This window comes from Macaca mulatta, chromosome 3 (genome assembly GCF_049350105.2).
Source record: "Macaca mulatta isolate MMU2019108-1 chromosome 3, T2T-MMU8v2.0, whole genome shotgun sequence".
In the NCBI taxonomy this organism is placed as follows: Eukaryota; Metazoa; Chordata; class Mammalia; order Primates; family Cercopithecidae; genus Macaca; species Macaca mulatta.
This window is the reverse complement of record NC_133408.1, coordinates 110,836,643-110,855,517: the sequence shown is the minus strand read 5'-3', so window position 1 is coordinate 110,855,517 and position 18,875 is coordinate 110,836,643. Positions and strand designations below refer to the sequence as shown.

Genomic DNA, 18,875 nt, shown 5'->3' with positions numbered 1-18,875 from the left:
CCCTCCCCTACACATCAAGCTCAGGGATTTGCCCCTGCCCAGGACTGGCAAATTGACTTTACTCACATGTCCCAAGTCAGGAAATTAAAATACCTCTTCGTCTGGGTGGACGTTTTCACTGGATGGGTAGAGGCCTTTCCCACAGGGTCTGAGAAGGTCACCACAATCACATCTTCCCTTTTGTCAGACATAATTCCTTGGTTTGGCCTTCCTACTTTTATACAGTCCAGATAACAGACCAGCCTTTACTAGTCAAATCACCCAAGCAGTTTCTCAGGCTCTTGGTATTCAGTGGAACCTTCATACCCCTTACCGTCCTCAATATTCAGGAAAGGTAAAATGGACTAATGGTCTTTTAAAAACACACCTCACCGAGCTCAGCCTCCAACTTTAAAAGGACTGGACAATACTTTTACCACTTGCCCTTCTCAGAATTCAGGCCTGTCTTTGGGATACTACAGGGTATAGACCATTTGAGCTCCTGTATGTACACTCCATTTTATTTAGACCCCAGTCTCATTCCAGACACCAGCCCAACTTGAGCTGCACCCCAAAAACTTGTCATCCCTACTATCTTCTGTCTAGTCATACTCCTATTCACCTTTCTCAGCTACTTATAAATACCCTGCCCTTGTTTATACTGCCGGTTTACACTTTTCCTTCAAACCATCATAACTGATAACTCCTGGTTTTACCTCAAACTGCCACCCTTAAGTCTCTCTTAAAGTGGACAGATAACATTTGCTGACGGGGTACACTCCAATAGTTTCACCCTGATGAAGTCCTATTCTTTACTTTTATACTCACTCTTATACTCACTCTTATTCTTGTTCCCATTCCTATGCCACCCTCTACCTCTCCCCAGCTATCTCTACCACACTATCAATCTCACTCACTCTCTCCTAGCCATTTCTAATCCTTCTTTAACGAACAGTTGCTGGCTTTGTATTTCTCTTCCTCCAAAATCGCGGAGGCATTGACTTACTCACTGCAAAAAAAAAAAAAAAAGACTCCGTATATTTTTAAATAAAGAGTGTTGTTTTTAACCTAAATCAATCTAACCTTGCATTTGACAAGATAAAAAAAAAAAAAAAAAAAACTCAAGGATAGAGCCCAAAAGCTTGCCAACCAAGCAAGTAATTACACTGAACCCCCTGGGCACTCTCTAATTGGATATCCTGGGTCCTCCCAATTCTTAGTCCTTTAATACCTGTTTTCCTCCTCCTCTTATTTGGACCTTGTGTCTTCCATTTAGTTTCTCAATTCATACAAAACCGTATCCAGGCCATCACCAATCATTCTATATGACAAAGGTTCCTTCTAACAACCCCACAATATCACCCGTTACCACAAAATCTTCCTTCAGCTTAATCTCTCCCACACCACCCCTAATCCTGCTCAAAGCAGCCTTGAGAAACATCGCCCATTATCTATCCATGCCACCCCCCAAAAATTTTCACTGCCCCAACACTTCAATACTATTTTATGTTATTTTTCTTATTAACATAAGAAGACAGGAAAGCCAGGCCTCTGAGCCCAAGCTAAGCCATCATATTCCCTGTGACCTGTACATATACATCCAGATGGCCTGAAGCAAGTGAAGAATCACAAAAGAAGTGAAAATGGCCAGTTCCTGCCTTAACTGATGACATTCCACCATTGTGATTTGTTCCTGCCCCACCTTAACTGAGGGATTAACCTTGGAAAATTGCTTCTCCTGGCTCAGAAGCTTCCCCACTGAGCACTTTGTGACCCCTGCCCCTGCCCGCCAGAGAACAACCCCCTTTGACTGTAATTTTCCACCACCTACCCAAATCCTATAAAATGACCACACCCCTATCTATCTCCCTTTGCTGATTCTCTTTGTGGACTCAGCCCACCTGCACCCAGGTGAAATAAACAGCTTTGTTGCTCACACAAAGCCTGTTTGGTGGTCTCTTCACACGGACACACACGACAGCTTTTGTCAGAGGATTTCTGATGTGGGAGTTGTGCTGTGAAGCTAGGAGGCTGTTATTATCACCTAGTTTATGGGGTACACGTAGTGTGGGAGAATAACCTGACTTCCCTTGAGGAGAAAAAGAGTGTCGGGTTCTAGCTTCGATGCCATAATGTTTTAAAATAGCTCAAGCCCCTTATCTTCACTCTTATTTCTAATTTTCAAACTTTTTCTAGCTATGATTTCTACTGATTTCTTTTTACTTGCTAACCTCACAGCACATAATCACCATGCATAGTAAAACTTGGAAATATGTCTAAGACATTGGATCACACTCTGCTGAAAGACAAAAAAAATCTAATATTTGTATTTATGTCCACAGTACCTAGCATAGTGCCCAGAAAATAAAAGGTGCTCTATATGTTTATTGAATGAATGGAACAATATTCACAAATGGAAAGGATTGTGAAAGCAATGAATGAATACCAATACAAATCTGGGTTTGTATTTGTGGAGGAGTATGTGTGTGCTTCTTGCATGAAGTCATTAGAGAAGCAATTAAGACAACCTCGAGGACAGTTACAAAGTCTGATCACTGGAGCGAGTTTTGGGCAAGGAATATCATTTTAATCTGAAATATAGGAAAAGTCACTAGAAAAATAACAGCATTATGGAAAATACCATCACAATCACTTGGTGAATAGCAATGAAGAGAAAAATGTTAATACAGTCCCCACTGGTACATTCTGAAACTAAGATACAGCTAAATACCTACTAATGAAGTTTTTTAATTGAAAACATATTTTCATAATTCAAGTACTATAGGGTACGCATTCAACAAAGAAAGTCTGTTTCATAGTGTTGGAAATAAGAGTCCTGTGAAATCATGTTTATTGTTAGAAGTAGGTTTTAAGAAACCCGAAAAGATTGGTAATACTAAAAGAAATATGGAACAGATGTTGTCTCAAGCAGGGTCCTGGATAAACAATATCAAAACATTGATACGAAGCTGCTGACAAAGGGTGATAGCATTGGTAGGTTTTTTGTTTTTGTTTTTTCTTTTTGCAAAATGTATACATGCTCTAATCAGCAGTGTACAACTTCTTTTGCATCTCAGGAATAGCTAAACGATTTTAGTAAGTATTAGGTATGCTTTGAATTTAGATTTTAATAGGTCATATATTTATAGAAACCACTAGATGAGGTTTCAGAAGTGTAAATCTTGCTCTTTGTTCAATGGAAGTGTTTCTCATTAAACAGTCTGTTCTGGTCCTTGTAAATAAGTCCTCCTAGAAGTTACGCCTAAAGAGATAATAAACATCAGTCTAACAGTGTATGTGATACGTGAGTAAGTTTGTAAACTGTAGTGTACTCAGTGGTGTAACAACATTGGTGTGCCGGATATCCAGAAAAGATTTAAAAAATACATAAACAGTAAATAGAATATACACTTTCCTCTACTACTTAGGAGATACATGGAATTCTAGAAATAAACAAATCCTGGTATTTTGTCTCAATATGTTAGCTTTATTTAAAATGAAAAACAAAAGGAATTTAAGGGAGATTAACCACTGACTGATGACAGAATTTGGACAAAGGGTCAGATCTCCTGTGCTCTGGACCTCCTCTTCTCTTTTGCCTTGTATTCAAAAACTGTATTTATGTTACTAACACTTGATATCTACAAAAAAATGCCTTGACTTTTACATATGAGCAAAACGACCTTTAAAAATTAAGTTTAAATTTTATTATAGAGGTATGGACTTTAATAAATCTAACAAAGAATGAAGGAAATAAAGTTTCAGGTGGAAAAGTAATTATTTCATTAGAGTGACAGGATGCAGAATCAGGAATTGTATTAGCTTAGACTTAAAATTATGCATAGAATGTATTCATAAAGGTTATCCAATAAACTATATAATTGATCTTCCCCTTTTCCAAAAAACCCCACAAGATTTTCATAATAAAGAGGTTCATTTGTGCAGTGATGTTCCAATATTATAACTTGTTTAAGGGGCTGGATTCCATTGAGCATGCTTTCAATTCTTTTAGGTATATACCCAGAAATGGAAGTGCTGGATCATATAATAATTCTATTTTTAATTTTTTGAGGAAATGCCATACTGTTTTCCACAATTCTACATTCTAGATTCCAAAATGTTAAGTTCAAAGTTATACAGAACCGGAACGGACTAACCCAAACGGAGAGGCTCTTTGGGTTGAATAGGGCTGGTTATTTACAGAAGGCATGGCTGAAGCAGATCTATTGTTCTGACTGGCCCTAATAGCCACATAAATTCTGAAATCATTTCTTTCCTTCCTCCCCAAATTAAAGATTTGGAAGTAGAGTTGAAAGCAAAACTTCAGATGTCAAACCCACAAAAATGTTATGGTTTGGGGTATTTAATCTTCATAGACTATTAAAAAGATCTGAGTATTTGTTTTTACTGGGGACTAACGGCGGGTTCCAAACCAGAAAAATGCATCAAGAAGTTTCACAGCCACTTCAAATAAATTTTGGCTTAAAGAAAAAAAGTTTTAAATCAGGTATAAAAAAAAGTGATAAAGCATTATATTTAATTATTTTCTATCACAGAAATTTTGGAAAGCTGCATAAAGAATCCAATTTTGATCCTTAAAAATTATTATTATTATTTTTTTTTGAGACGGAGTCTCGCTCTGTCGCCCAGGCTGGAGTGCAGTGGCCAGATCTCAGCTCACTGCAAGCTCCGCCTCCCGGGTTTACGCCATTCTCCTGCCTCGGCCTCCCGAGTAGCTGGGACTACAGGCACCCGCCACCTCGCCCGGCTAAGTTTTTGTATTTTTTAGTAGAGACGGGGTTTCACCGTGTCAGCCAGGATGGTCTCGATTTCCTGACCTCGTGATCCACCCGTCTCGGCCTCCCAAAGTGCTGGGATTACAGGCTTGAGCCACCGCGCCCGGCCTTAAAAATTATTTTTATCTATTTCTTTCTTTCAAGAAAGATGATAAAATGTAGTCACTTCATGCACAATCTCCGCTCACTGCAACTTCCACCTCCCAGGTTCAAGCCATTTTCCTGCCTCGGCCTCCTGAGTAGCTGGGATTTACAAGTGTGTGCCACCACACTTGGCTAATTTTTGTATTTTTATTAGAGACAGGGTTTCACCATTTGGCCAGGCTGTTCTCAAACTCTTGATCTCAGGTGATCTGCCCACTTCGGCCTCCCAAAGTGCTAGGATTACAGGCGTGAGTCACCACGCCTGGCCAAATTTAGTCACTTCTTTCAGCTGACAGAAACTTCAGTCTAATCTTTCTTCCACCTCCATCCCCATCCCCAATTCACTCTTCTGTACATGCATAGCTATATGCTCTCTTGTCTTCCTCCTACTTTAATTCCAAAGAATTTGGTTTTAAGAAAATTATGCCCCGGCTCTTCTCCAGTAAGAGTCACAGAATTATTTATTATGCACTGGATGCCCTAATTATAAAACAAATGTATTTTATAGTTTATATAAAACAGAGATATATCTCGATGTTAGAACCATTTTGTATGCCGTTTTACATCAATTGGTTCACCAAACCTCCTGTAAATAAATGATAGACAAAAATGAAGAGCAAACTTCATTGGGATGTTAAGCTTCTTGAAATGAGAATTCCACTTTACTCATTGTTTTATCTTGAGAGTACAGGGCCACACAAATAAATGAGGAAGGAATGAAACCCTCCTTACTGATTATGAATATGTGATATCTTCACACAACTAACTCGTGAGGATTAGCTACAAACATTGGGTCTTCCCTTTTTTAATTTCCTTACAGATTGTGGACCACAAAAATGAAAGAGGTTGGCAACTGCTAAGTTTGCTATTCTGTAATTAGGTTATTAATCGTAAAGTTTTTTCTCTATGAGGAAAATTAAAGGTTGACTGTTTTGCTTGTTTTTAAAAATCTAACTAAGTTCTAGCCAGGCAGGGTGGCTTCACACCTAAAATCTCAGCACTATGGGAGGCCGAGGCAGAAGGATTCCTTGAGTTCAGGAGTTCAAGACCAGCCTGTGCAACATAGCAAGACCTCATCTCTATTAAAAAGCAAAAAACAAAAAATACACAATTCTACATTTACTGTCTACCTCTCAACAGGGTATGTGTTATAGTTAGTATCACATTGGGCCACCCTGTCAATGCTGTTGCTATTCGCTCAGGAGAAAGTATATACCTACGTCAATTTCTCCTGGGGCTGATACATTTCTGTTACTTTTCCTTCCACTGAAAAAAGCCATTATTAATGTTACTTCTTTGCCTACTGAATATGGCAGACACCTAGACTGGCTGATCCAACCTGTATTTTCAAATCCATTCCTCCCCTGTCTGCCTCTACCACAGTGTAATAAAACTCACTTTTCCAGACTATCTTTAAGCTTTGAGTGATTATGTGACACAGTCCTGGCTAGTGAGATGCAAAGCTGATTAGCAGCTGCTAATGCTCTCGGTTCCCTCTCCTCCTCCTTCCTGCCTAGTGCATGGATGGTGAAGCAGCCATCTTGCAAATATGGAGATTAAAACTACATGCTAAGGATGGCAGCATAGAAAGATGTAACAAGCCTAAGACGTTAGCCACATTGTACAATCACTGCACCAGAATGGAGGACCTATCTGAACTTTTTCCAGTTTTTAAAATAGTGGTAATATACACGTAACATAAAATTTACCATTTTAACCATTTTAAGTGTACATGGTATTAACTACATTCATATTGTAGTACAACCATCACCACCATCCATCACATCTCTCTAAGTCTCTTCATCTTGTAATACTGAACCTCTATACCCACTGAATAATAACTCTCCATTCTCCTTTCCTCCAGCCCCTGGGAACCACCATTCTACATTCTGTCTCTGATTTCTGACTGCTCTAACTACCTCAGATAAATGGAATCATACATATTTACCTCTTTGTGATTAGCCTATTCATTTAGCATAATGTTCCCAAGGTTCATCCATGTTGTTGCATATGTCAGATTTTTTTATCTTTTTATGGCTAGATGATATCCCATTGTATTTTTGGGCCACATTTTGTATATTTATTCACCCACTCATGGACACTTGGATTGCTTCCACATTTCAGCTGTTGTGAACAATGCTGCTATGAACATAGATGTACAAATATCTGTTTGAGAACATGCTTTCAATTCTTTTAGGTATATACCCAGAAATGGAAGTAGACACCCACACACACAAAAAACACATATCTCTTATATATCAAAAATGTAATGAATGGCAGTTTACTTCTACGTCATTCTTCCCAAAGTTTCTTTCAGTCCAGTTTCAAAAAAAGTTTCTCATTGTTTACAAAGAGGGGGGGAAAAGAAGCTACTTCCTTTGCAATCCCCCCTTTCCACTGCCTCACAGATGAAAAATGGAAAGTACCTCTGACTGATCCCTCCCACAACCAATCAGTCTGGTTGTTGGCCAGGTTTTCATTTACATAGGGTGTAAACAAGTAACCAATGGGAAACCTCTAGAGGGTACTTAAACCCCAAAAATTCTGTACCCAGTGCTCTTGAGCAGCTTGCTCAAGCCCACTCCCATATGGTGGAGTGTACTTTTGTTTCAATAGATCTACGCTTTTGTTTTGCTTCAAAAAAAAAATGCTGGAGAGAAATTGCTAACCCCTTTTGCCCCTTCATCTCTTCTGCCATGTGAAAACACTGACATGGCACCATCTAGGGGAAACATGCCCTCAGCAGACACCAAACCTGTCAGCACCTTGATCTTGAACTTCTCAGCCTCCAGAACCATAAGAAGTAAATTTCTGTTGTTACCCAGTCTCAGGTATTTTGATATAGCAGCACAAATGACCTGAGACACCATAGGTTGCCTTTTCACTCTGCTGAGAGTGGCCTTCCATGCACAAGGTTTTTAGGTTGGCTGGGCATGGTGGCTCATGCCTGTAATCCCAGCACGTAGGAAGCTTAGGTGGGCAGATCATTTGAGCCCAGGAGCAGAAGTCCAGCCTGGGCCACATGGCAAAGCCACTTCTCTACAAAAGATACAGAAAAGTTAGCCAGGCTTGGTGGCATGCATCTATAGTCCCAGCTACTCTGGAGGCAGAGGTAGGAGACTGCTTGAGCCCGGGAGGTTGACTACAGTAAGCTGAGATCACACAACTGTACCCCAGCCTGGGTGACAGAGTGAGACCCTGACTAGAAAAAAACCCAAGTTTTTAAGTTTCACGAACTTCAATTTGTCTATTTTTTGTCGTTGTCTGTGCCTTTGGTGCCATATCAAATCTTGCCAAATCCAATGTTGTAAAACATCTGCCCTATGTTTTACTTAATAATCAGAGTTTTATCCTTTATTTTTAGGTCTTTAATTCATTTTAAGTTAATTTGTATATGGTGCTAGGTAAGGGTTCAATTTTATTTTCTTGCATGTTGATATCCAGTTTTCCCAGTACCATTTGTTGAAAAGATTGTCCTTTTACCACTGAGTGTTCTTGGCATCTCTTTGAAAATTATTTGGTCATATGTGTGAGGGATTATTTCTGGGCTCTCTATTCTGTTCCATTGGTGTATATGTGTGTCTTTATGCCAGTACCACACTGTTTTAATTACTGTAACTTTGTATTAAATTTTAAATTAAAAAAGTTCAAGTCTCCCACATTTGTTCTTTTTCAAGATTTTGTCTGAACATTTAAGAGAAAAAAAAAAGTCATTATAATTTTGGTTTTATATTACCTGCTGCCGAACACAATCCTGACGCATTGGTATGATGTGTTTTTGGTATTGAGCTCAATAATATTATGAGAACTTCCAAAAAACAGTTATAATTGAGTTCTGTCTCTCTAATATGTAAGACAATAATTTATCAAGATTAATTTGAGATCATTTTGTGAGAAAAGGAATTTTTCCTTTTTTGTTAAATGTAGGTACCAGAAAATTGATAATTCATATTTAATACCTGAGGGACTTCTAACCTCAGAGCATTATTGAGAATGACTGAATTAGATTTTCATATCTGCTTCTGCATTTAATCTGCTGTGATATGTTATTCTGATTGACATATATATAGAAAATCTTACCTCATACACAAAAGAGTGGAAAAGAACTTCTCAAAAGTTAGTTGCAGTGTGGAATCTGAAACTGTATCAGTGAACTTTTCATACTCTGCAGCATTAAAAACAATCAGTCTCTCTTTCCACTTCAAATGGATCTTTTACCTCTGAATGATTTTGTAACATCACAGGCTGGTTATTTGGAAAAGATTGGTTCAATAAGTTAGGTAGCTCTTCCAAACATTGATCCATTCCATCATGTAATATTAAAAGAAAATCATAGGGTTTTTCATTTTGTTTTTGTTTTTGGAGATAGGGTCTTGCTTTGTCACCCAGACTGAAGTGTGGTGGCTCAATCTTGGCTTACTGCAGTGTTGACCACCTAGGCTTAAATGATCCTCCCACCCCAGCCTCCCAAGTAACTGGGACTAAAGGCAAACACCACCACGCTCGGTTATTTTTTAAATTATTTGTAGAGATGAGAGCTTGCTATGTTGCCCAGACTGGAAAAATCATGTTAATAATAACAAAATTGATTTTATTGGAAAAGTCTTTAAATATTAGGAAACTATTTAAGCTCATGGCAATGGACACCAGCTTTCCAAAATCCGAATTGTCACCAGAAAGCTCAGATTTTTATCACCAACAACAGAGACTGCCAGTTGATCCCCTCGAAGTAACAGGCTCACTTTGATCATTTTCAAGAAAATTTCTGTCAAATATTAGATCTGAATAACCATAGCTTCCTGTCATTCATCATTTCAAGGAAGAGTGGTGCAAGTAACAATGCTCTAAAAAAGTGATGGTTCAGCCCATGTTCAATTAACAGCACACATGCTTGTCCTTCAGACAACCATGGTACTTGGTATGCTTTAGGTTCATTTCCTATTGTGACATAGAGAATTTTTCAAACACAAGTATTCAAGGGCGGAGATTCAATAGTAATTTTTCACTGTTTCATAAGGGCATTCTGAAGTAAATATTTTAATTTAAAAATTTTTTATTTATTTTAACAGTGAGTATGTGATAGCAAAAAATACAGTGATAACTAGTAAAGTTTGGTGCCACTATCTTGATTCATGCCAAGGCACCAACAATCTTACCCTCTATTGCTTTGGCACCATCAGGGCAAATGTCAACACAAAGAAAACAGCAAATAATGTTTTAGCATTATGATGAAAATAGTTTTGATTCTACGGGCCACCAAGGGTTCACAACACATTCTGAGTAGCACTACCATATGGAATACCAAACTGACCAACAATTAAACCAAAAATACACAATATAATAGTAAAGCTATTACCTAAGAAAGCCAGGTCATTCAACAATCAGCATTAAGGATCACTGGTTCATGAAACATGAATTCCCTTGCTGAGGTAATTGTACTTGTATTCCAAAAACAAGTCATCACATTAATATTTGTTACTTGCTTTTTCCTCTGATATAAGTAATAAATACTGACACTTGGAAAAGTATGTAGGCAAAAAATTAGCTCTCTCTTACCACCACCCCAGAATTAACTGTTTTTGACATTTGACATTCTTTCTCAATACTGTAAGCTTTCAACCTATCATTTAAAATTCTATCAAAACATAACTTTTGGTGCTTGTAAAATATTCTGCTTTGAAGTTAAACAACAATTTTCCAACTATTTCTCTAGGGTCAGGTTATTTCCAGTTTTTTGTTATAGGCATTGCTGTCAACATTTAATATAGATACACATTCTGGTCATTATTAGGTGTTGTCAGGCCTTTTAATTTTAGTTATGTTCTGGTTTGTGTAGTAATAGTTGATTGTGGCTTAAATTGCATTTCCTTGATAAACATCTTCAGCAATTTTTGATGTGCTTATTTGCCACTCATATCTTCTTTTATGAATACTATTAATAATTATTGTATCCTTCCCTCTTATATCTTTATAACAGTTGCTTTCTGAAAATTTTGATTTTGTCATATATGCCATTTTGCCTTGCATATGCTGACTTACTATAGAACTAATAAATGCAGCTCGTGGGAAATAAAGAAAAATATGAAGAAAACATAATAGTCTCTCATAATCTTACCACTGAGAGGTTATCACTGCCAACCCTTTAGTTTATATTTTTCAGTCTTTGCTTGATGCAATTTTCCATAATCAAGTCAATATTATATATTCATTTAGTGAACTACTTTTGCTTCAACACCACTGATGAGCATTTCTGTGCATTGTTAAATACTCTTTCCATATCACCCTTTCTTCTTCCTACACCATCAGCAGGAAACTAAAGCTTAGATTAGGAAAAATCAATACAAAATAATAAATAATACAGTACTATATAAGGTAGGTACTGGAGAACTGTAGTAAATTTACAGGGCACTGTGGAAGGTCAGTTAGAGCTGGAGTTGTTAAGAATGAGCAATGAGAGGAAAAGACAGCAAGTGTGAGCCTGTGACCCATGTGAGCAGCCGCACCAAGGCAGAAATGAGCAGGGCTATTGTGGGACCATTTGCATTTGCATGAAGATTCGGTAAGGAGAGCAGTGTGTTTGGTTCAGATTAAAAGTGGGAGTGGCCAGGTATTAGAGGTCCTTAAAGGTTGGCAAATGAGCTGCTGCTCTCTATAAAATTGAAATAGGTTCAGAATTACATAGAATTTAGTGGTGTACAGGAGAAAGGTCTGCTTACCTACAAAACTCATTTATGACGGAAAAATAAAACCACCACATGCATACTGCCATTCCCAGAAAATACTGTGAAAATATTGTCTTGTTGTGGCTACAAATTGTGTAACCCCACCTTTGGTGAATGACATGTATTTTCTAATTTTATGCTAATAATGTGATAGAGATACAATTATCTCAGATTTTAAAATTGATAAAGTCTAGGTGGGTTGAGCCATTTGCCTGCGATCACCTCATGTCCCATAAGTCACAGGAAGGAGTTCAAACTCAGACCTGATTTCATGCTTGTTCTTTATCTAAAGGATGGTTCTCAACCCTGGATACACACTAAAATCAGCCACGGAGCTTTTAAAACTTTCAGTGCCCACATTTCCATCCACTATTCTGAATTTCTGATTTAATTAATCTGAAGTGGGGGTCTAATCTTGATGTTTTTAAATGTTCTCCCCCAGTAATTATCACGTGCATTCATATTTAAAAACCACTGTTGGAGACCGCACTGCTCAGCCAGCATGGACCTTGGTGTTCCTCAGATTATTATGAAAACTGTCAGGGCTTTTTCTCCAGAATTTACCTAGTTTGGAATTAATAATTTGGTTAATTTCTTGAGCACATGTTAAATTTCCCAATGAAATTTACTTTCAAGAAATGTACACATGTGATATGTTTTCTGGCTGTTTCATATGTGAGAACGTGTTTTTCACTTCTTTACACAAGGAAAACTGAGTAAATATGGACTTTGGAGGAGCAATATTTTCTCAAATTTTATAGATATTTTTCTACTCTCTTCCGGGATTTATTGTTGCAGAAGACAAATCTTATGCAAACCTTTTTTTTCCTTTTTAAATTAACTTCTGTACTTTTTAAATCATTTTACAGCTGTCATCTCTTTATCATTGATTTTTCTGATGAGTTCTGAGACAGCATCTGATATTTAAATTCTAATTTAATGATAGACAGTTTCAATTCCTTCACTGATTTCAATAGACTCTAATACTCCTATATTTTCAATTTCTTGAAATGTCTTTAACTCACCTAACAAGCTTCTCAATTCATCCTCATGACTTCTGGCTCTTGTTTCACATAATTCATATTCTTTTGATTATGTCAGATAGTATAAAAATACTTTTTTATACTCTTGTGATAGTAGTCACTTTCCCATATTCTGAAATGTAGTTTCCTTTGTTGCTTTCCTCCTCCTTTATTCTTAAACAAGTTCTGTTTAGACTGTCAATGACGGGCATGTGGATTTCCATTCATGACATTTGGTGTTGGTTGGACTCCAGCTATAAATAGCTAAAAGGCAGGCCAATGAGTATACATTCTAAATTCTAGTCCAATTCTTACTTTGTAAGATTTCATATTGTCCTGATTGAATATGTCAAGTAGTGTCCTTGTAGGGATGTTGTCTGTATTGAGATGATTTGGGATATTTTCCTTTGAGATTATGATTTCTGAAAAGAGTTAATAAATATAAACTTATAATACCCAATTAGCACTGCTGCAAAGGCTTCTGTGTCTTGGCCTCAGCCTACAACATTTTTATTTTTAAGGTCTGTATCTCCATGATGCAATGTGATATATATTCTCTTTTTTCGCCCTTCCTCAAATTGCCAAGTTAAGTATAGAATGCCAAGTTTGAATTTCAGATAAATGACAAATAATCTGTTAGTGTAAGTATGTCCCAAATACTTATGGGCATACTCACACTAGTAAATTATTTGTAGTCCTCTTTTAATACTTGGGCCATACATATATTAAAAATTACTTATAGTTTATATGAAATTCATGTTCAACTGGGCATCCTTGTATTTTTATTTGCTAAATCTGACAATCATAAGCTTCTCTACATTCCTTTCAAGTTGTTTTCTGGGAGCCTGAGTTTCTAATTGGTATAGAAAGAGCTGTTTCAGTGAGAGTGAGTGTATGTGAGGAGGGTTTGGTAACACAGAAGTCTCCCTGATCACTTCACAAGGCAGTACACCTGTGCAGGAGCGTGACAGCTGCACAGTTTTTTGTTGGTATAATTCTGGTGTTCTTGAGCCAGAGGACAAATGGTTTGGGGATTCCTCTACTTTCTTCCAGCTGGACATCTTGTTCTGTGGCAAGGACTTGGCATGTGTGGGTCTTGGTTGCATCTTTCAATCCAAGTGTATCCATCTTGCTCTTGGATGTCAGAGTTCCCAGATTCTGAAAATTGTAGTTTGAGGTGGCTTTTGTTAATTTTAAACATTTTGCATGATAAATTGGGAAAAGCTGACTCTGAGGCTTTTAGCCAGAAGTTATTGGAAACTTGACTCCTAGCACTGTTTGTGTGTGCTTGGACTACAGGCACACACAAACAGTCAGAGGCTACATTGTCAGAGGCCCAAAATGAAAGGGTCAATCATTGTTTATTTTTGGCCAAACGAATCCTGCCAAAATGGGATCAACTGAGATGAGATGTCTAAATCTATGTTTACAACAGCAAGGCATATTCTTTGGGAAAAGGCGATGGAGTTGCTGGATGCAGGATTGTTACCTAAGGATGTATTCCAAGTGATGTTGTAGCTTTTGCGTGTCTACAGATGTATGCTGGAATGCCTCATGGCTGTTGGGCCCAGTGTTGGTTTTGTCCCAATAAGGGACAGATTGTTGAAGGTCTACTCACCTCTTGCCTGTTTTACAGCCATTTGATACAACAGAGTCATTTTTAACAAGAATTTCTTCTTTTATGCTACTCTGAGTAAATGATCAATCATGCCATCCCTCACACCACTTAGCATCGCACTCAGATACAGAACCATCTGCTGCTGGTTGTTTGGCAATCTTCGGAGCATGTAAAAACAGGCTAAGTACAAGAAAACATCATCAGAGTTGGTCTTGACACTCTTAGTTCAACCAGTTCCCAGCTACCAGCTCTTCTTAAATAAGTCATGCATTTAGCTCAGTTCAAAGCCTAAGGTTATAGATCTTGCTTTTGTGTAAATGTGTAAATGCTTCATGCTGTGTTTTATCTTCCCAAACACAAGCCAACCCACCTGCTTTGCCTGTTTGATTTCTTCCAGCTGGTTTCCCATTTGTCTTAATTTACTCTCAAAGTTTTTGCCTTATTGACTTATCAAGGAAGCCTAGTGATTTATTTTATGAAGATTATCTCTTTATGGCTGTGCAATTTGATGAGCAGAACACAAATTTGGTGTTAATTATATTTATTTGGGTTTAGTAGAACAAGATGATGGATTTTTTTATAAACTCCCTAAGAGATGGGGACCACCGGGGAACTCATGTGGAAACAGTCCTTTCTTCTGCTACTGTTCATCAGAGGTGTTGAGACAAGCTGGGGTGATGCCACATAACCTACAACCTCAAAAGCTCTTTTGGAACTTCTTACACTGTTGACAAGCTGCTGTGGGAAAGCAAACCTCTTGAGGAGAACTCTTAGATGAAAGGTGCTCATTTGAGATCCAGAAATGGGAGGATTAAAGAGTTTTGACCTGGATCCTGTGTAGCTGAACATTCTCTTGTCCCAGGCCCACCCCATTTTGTTTTGTCCCATTCCAGACGGGTTCACTGTGTTTGAGTGGAAATATACTCTGCTGGGCAAGGAGGGAGAGCTGGAAAATTTCTAATACATTTATATTAGTGACTTGTCCCCCAGAACTGCATTTTTCTTGACCTGTAAGATAAGATCAATAAGTGGTTAGCTGGGGCCTAAACAGCTGAAAGAAAGATATCTCAAACTACAATGCTCTTAAAAAGACAGTGGCTTAAATTAGAGGTTTGTTTCTTCTCATGTCATTGTTTTGAGGTGGGCATTTCAAGCTGATGAGGGGCTCTGAATCTCTAAGCTATTCAAGAGCACAGTTTCTTTCCATCTTGCCATGGTGTCATACTTGAGGCCATTTTTCACACATGCAAGGGCAAAGTCGGGTCTCCGCAAATTCAGCCAGCCTGCAAGAAGGATGAAAAGAAGTTCAGGATGAGCAGTCGTTTTTCAAGAAGTCTCACACACAGGAGCTTTTGTTCATTCCCTCAGATCCCATTAGTGAGAACTTAGTCACACAACTATCGCCACATGGGAAGCTGAGAAACATAATCTTGAATAGGGAAGACATGCCCAGGAAAAAAGGGAGAATGGAATTTTGAGGACAAATAGCTATTAACCAGAAATATCAATATCAATAGTTGTAAAAGTCAAATAAGATAATAAGTACTAAGCACCTGCTGATGTAGAGTATTATTGAGGACATAATATTCAATAAAAACTTTTTCCTGCCCTCATTTATGTTCTTCTTAAGAGATTGATAATTATTAGAAGAAGAGGGGCCATTAGAAACATGATGCACAGCTCTAAATACAGACAGGAGAGGAATGGGAAGAACTGAGCTGGGTCTAGCATCACTTGAAATTTAAATAACTTTTATTCCTGAATGATTTAATTAACTGGTTACACAGTGGAGGCTGGGTACAAAACAATTCTCCTAAAGAGCCTCTCTAAAAACATAACAGGAGTCATCCATTTTTAGTTAGAAAACCGTGAATTGTCTTATAACTAAACTTTCCAACATAGTTCTTTGGAAATTACAGGTGTTAGATAATTGCTAGCTCAGTATTTATTGTTCAGTCATATTCAACATTGAAAGTCCTAGGATAATAAGCTTAAGTATGGATTAGACTCTGGCTGGAGCTTTGTCCATTGAAAAATTCATGTGTGAATTTCTGAGTAAGGCACTATCCCAACTACTCTGATTTCTTTTTCTGTAACTTAGGAACAACCCAAGGATTTGGATGATACAAGCTCAATAATATATGTGAAATGCCTAAGTCATACAAAGTCCATTTAAAACTTTTAAAGTATTACTATGCTTTAAGGTCAGAAGAAATAAAAATTAGGGTGTTTGGCAAAAACAAAGTTTTGTGGAAAGTAAAATATGTAATAGACTTCTATTTTAATAACTGTGCTTAATAAACTAATCCCCTTTGTTATAGGACAAAACTCTTAATTCTTTGACAAAATATGTACATACTTATATGACTTGAAGGATATATATTGAGATTATTTCTGGTTGATGTATTTATGAAGGGTTATTATTTTCTTATTTGTTTTTCTAATATTCTCTGTCCCCAAGAAAGAGAAAATTAATGTGGGGAATTGGAGGGCAAAAGGAACAAGACTTGATATAATCATGAATTTTAATAGCTCTTCTAACTACAAATGTTCCAAAAGGCTTTTCATATTGTCTGTAATCACAACAATCCAATATCCCCATTAGGTGACCAAGGAAAGGAGGGACAGGATGATGCTGGGTGTTTTTTCAAATGTAAAACTATTATGTATGGCTCCCCAAGATAGTTGTAGGAACAAAATTGGAACCTGTAACGCATCCATTAAAGGCCTCAAAACTCATGAAATTCATTGTTCATAGAAACATAATGAGTGCAAAAGACTGACATTTCCTTTGCCATTGTTTCTTTCCTTAATGCTCCCTAGTGCCCCATATTCCTACAGGAAACAGCTCGCCACTCCTTCCTCTTAATGGACATCAAAAGGCTTAGAAGCTATTTGTACATACACCGTATGTTCATTGTAGAGACTGAAATCAAATCTTATTTCAAGTTCCCAAGTGGGAATTATGGGGGGCGTGTCAGGGCTACTCCAGGAAATGAAGGTGAAGGTTATCACATTTATTTTCCATATCCAGCAAAATCTCATGTAGCCTATCTCCAATAAGAGATATGTCTTTTAAAGTTAACTCTATATTTCCCAAAGAGAGTTCATTATCATTGTGTTTCTTCAAATGCCTTCACACTACAGGAACTTGAGGGTGGAAGAGGAGGATGGAAATTACCAGATATAAATGAAAAACATTTATTTATGGAGTCTCACTTCAAATAGTGTTGCTATTCTAGGCTGGGGTTCTGGCCTCTTTACCATAGCATTTGTTCTTATCTAAATCTCATTTTCTCATTTTTCCTAAGTTGGTAGCAAAAACAAATTCGGCCATGCAAAGCTCAGTAGTAATATTGGCTCACAAGTGGAAAAATGTGTATCTTCTTGTCCTATATATGGTTTCATTTACCTATGTTGGGGGCGGGGTGTGGAAAGAATGGGGCAGAGGGATTCTAATAAGTCTACAACTTTATTCTACCTTGTTTGAGAAGTTGTTCTTTAAGACTTTAGGTGAAAAGTGTTTGATTTCCTATTTCTGCTTACTTGTTCATAACTCAAAAATATAGTAAGGGAAGATAAACATGTATTCCTGGTAATTCTTTCTGTGAGGTCCATTTGAATCCATATTTATGGGGGTTCATTGGTCACAAGAAAGTTTGATATTAATGAGATCAAATCTAAGAAATCTCAATGTTTTTGGTCAATGTAAGTAAATTTATGTCATTGTTTTCCAAAGTGTATTTCATAAAACACTAGTTCAGAGGCATTATTAATAGGTACCACACAAAAACTAGCTAGTCTCATTTTTTCAGACGTCCAAAAATTACTTGTGAACATACTCCAGTAAGTAAAATATGAATCCAGGTAAGGAAGATAAAAACAAGAAAAAATGTTGAGTGAGAAACCAGTAAAACTAATAACCATCTTAATTGTTAAAAATGAGGCCATGCGGCTTAATGCCTGAGTTTAAGAAAGGATCCTTTAGAAAGGAGGGTGTATTAGTCTGTAATCATGTTGCTAATAAAGACATACCCAAGACTAGGTAACTTATAAAGGAAAGAGGTTTAGTTGACTCACAATTCCACATGGCTGGGGAGGCCTCACAATCATGGCAGAAGGCGAATGAGGAGCAAAGTCACATCTTACATGGCAGCAGGCAAGAGAGCAGGTGCAGGGGAACTCCCCTTTTATAAAACCATCAGGTCTAGCAAGACTTATTCACTATCACGAGAACAGCACAGGAAAACCCTGTCCCTGTGATTCAGTTACCTCCTGCTGTGTCTCTCCCACAACATATGCGGATTATTACAATTCAAGATGAGATTTTGGTGGGGACACAGAGCCAAATCATATCATTCCACCCCTGGCCCCTTCCAAATCTCATGTCCTCACATTTGAAAAACAATAATGCCTTACCAACAATCCTGTCAAGTCTTAACTCATTTCAGCATTAATTCAAAGGTCCATAGTCCAAAATGTTATCTAAGACAAGGCAAGTTCTTTCCGCCTATGAGCCTATAAAATCAAAAGCAAGTTAGTTATTTGCTAAATACAATGGGGGTACAGGCATTGGGTAAATACAGCTGTTTCA

General features: G+C 37.5%; 2 long non-coding RNA genes across 2 annotated transcripts in view; one reads left to right on the top strand and one right to left on the bottom strand.

The window, feature by feature from the left end:
• The window catches only part of LOC114676972 (uncharacterized), an 86,166-nt gene that overhangs the window by 40,423 nt on the left and 26,868 nt on the right, over nt 1–18,875 (top strand). The gene's annotated exons all lie outside the window — the stretch shown is intronic.
• Nucleotides 14,806–18,829, bottom strand: LOC106997516 (uncharacterized). The gene is made up of 2 exons (XR_001443714.3): nt 18,701–18,829; nt 14,806–15,564 (listed from the first exon to the last, which is right to left on the bottom strand). It is a non-coding gene; the product is annotated as an uncharacterized LOC106997516 (long non-coding RNA).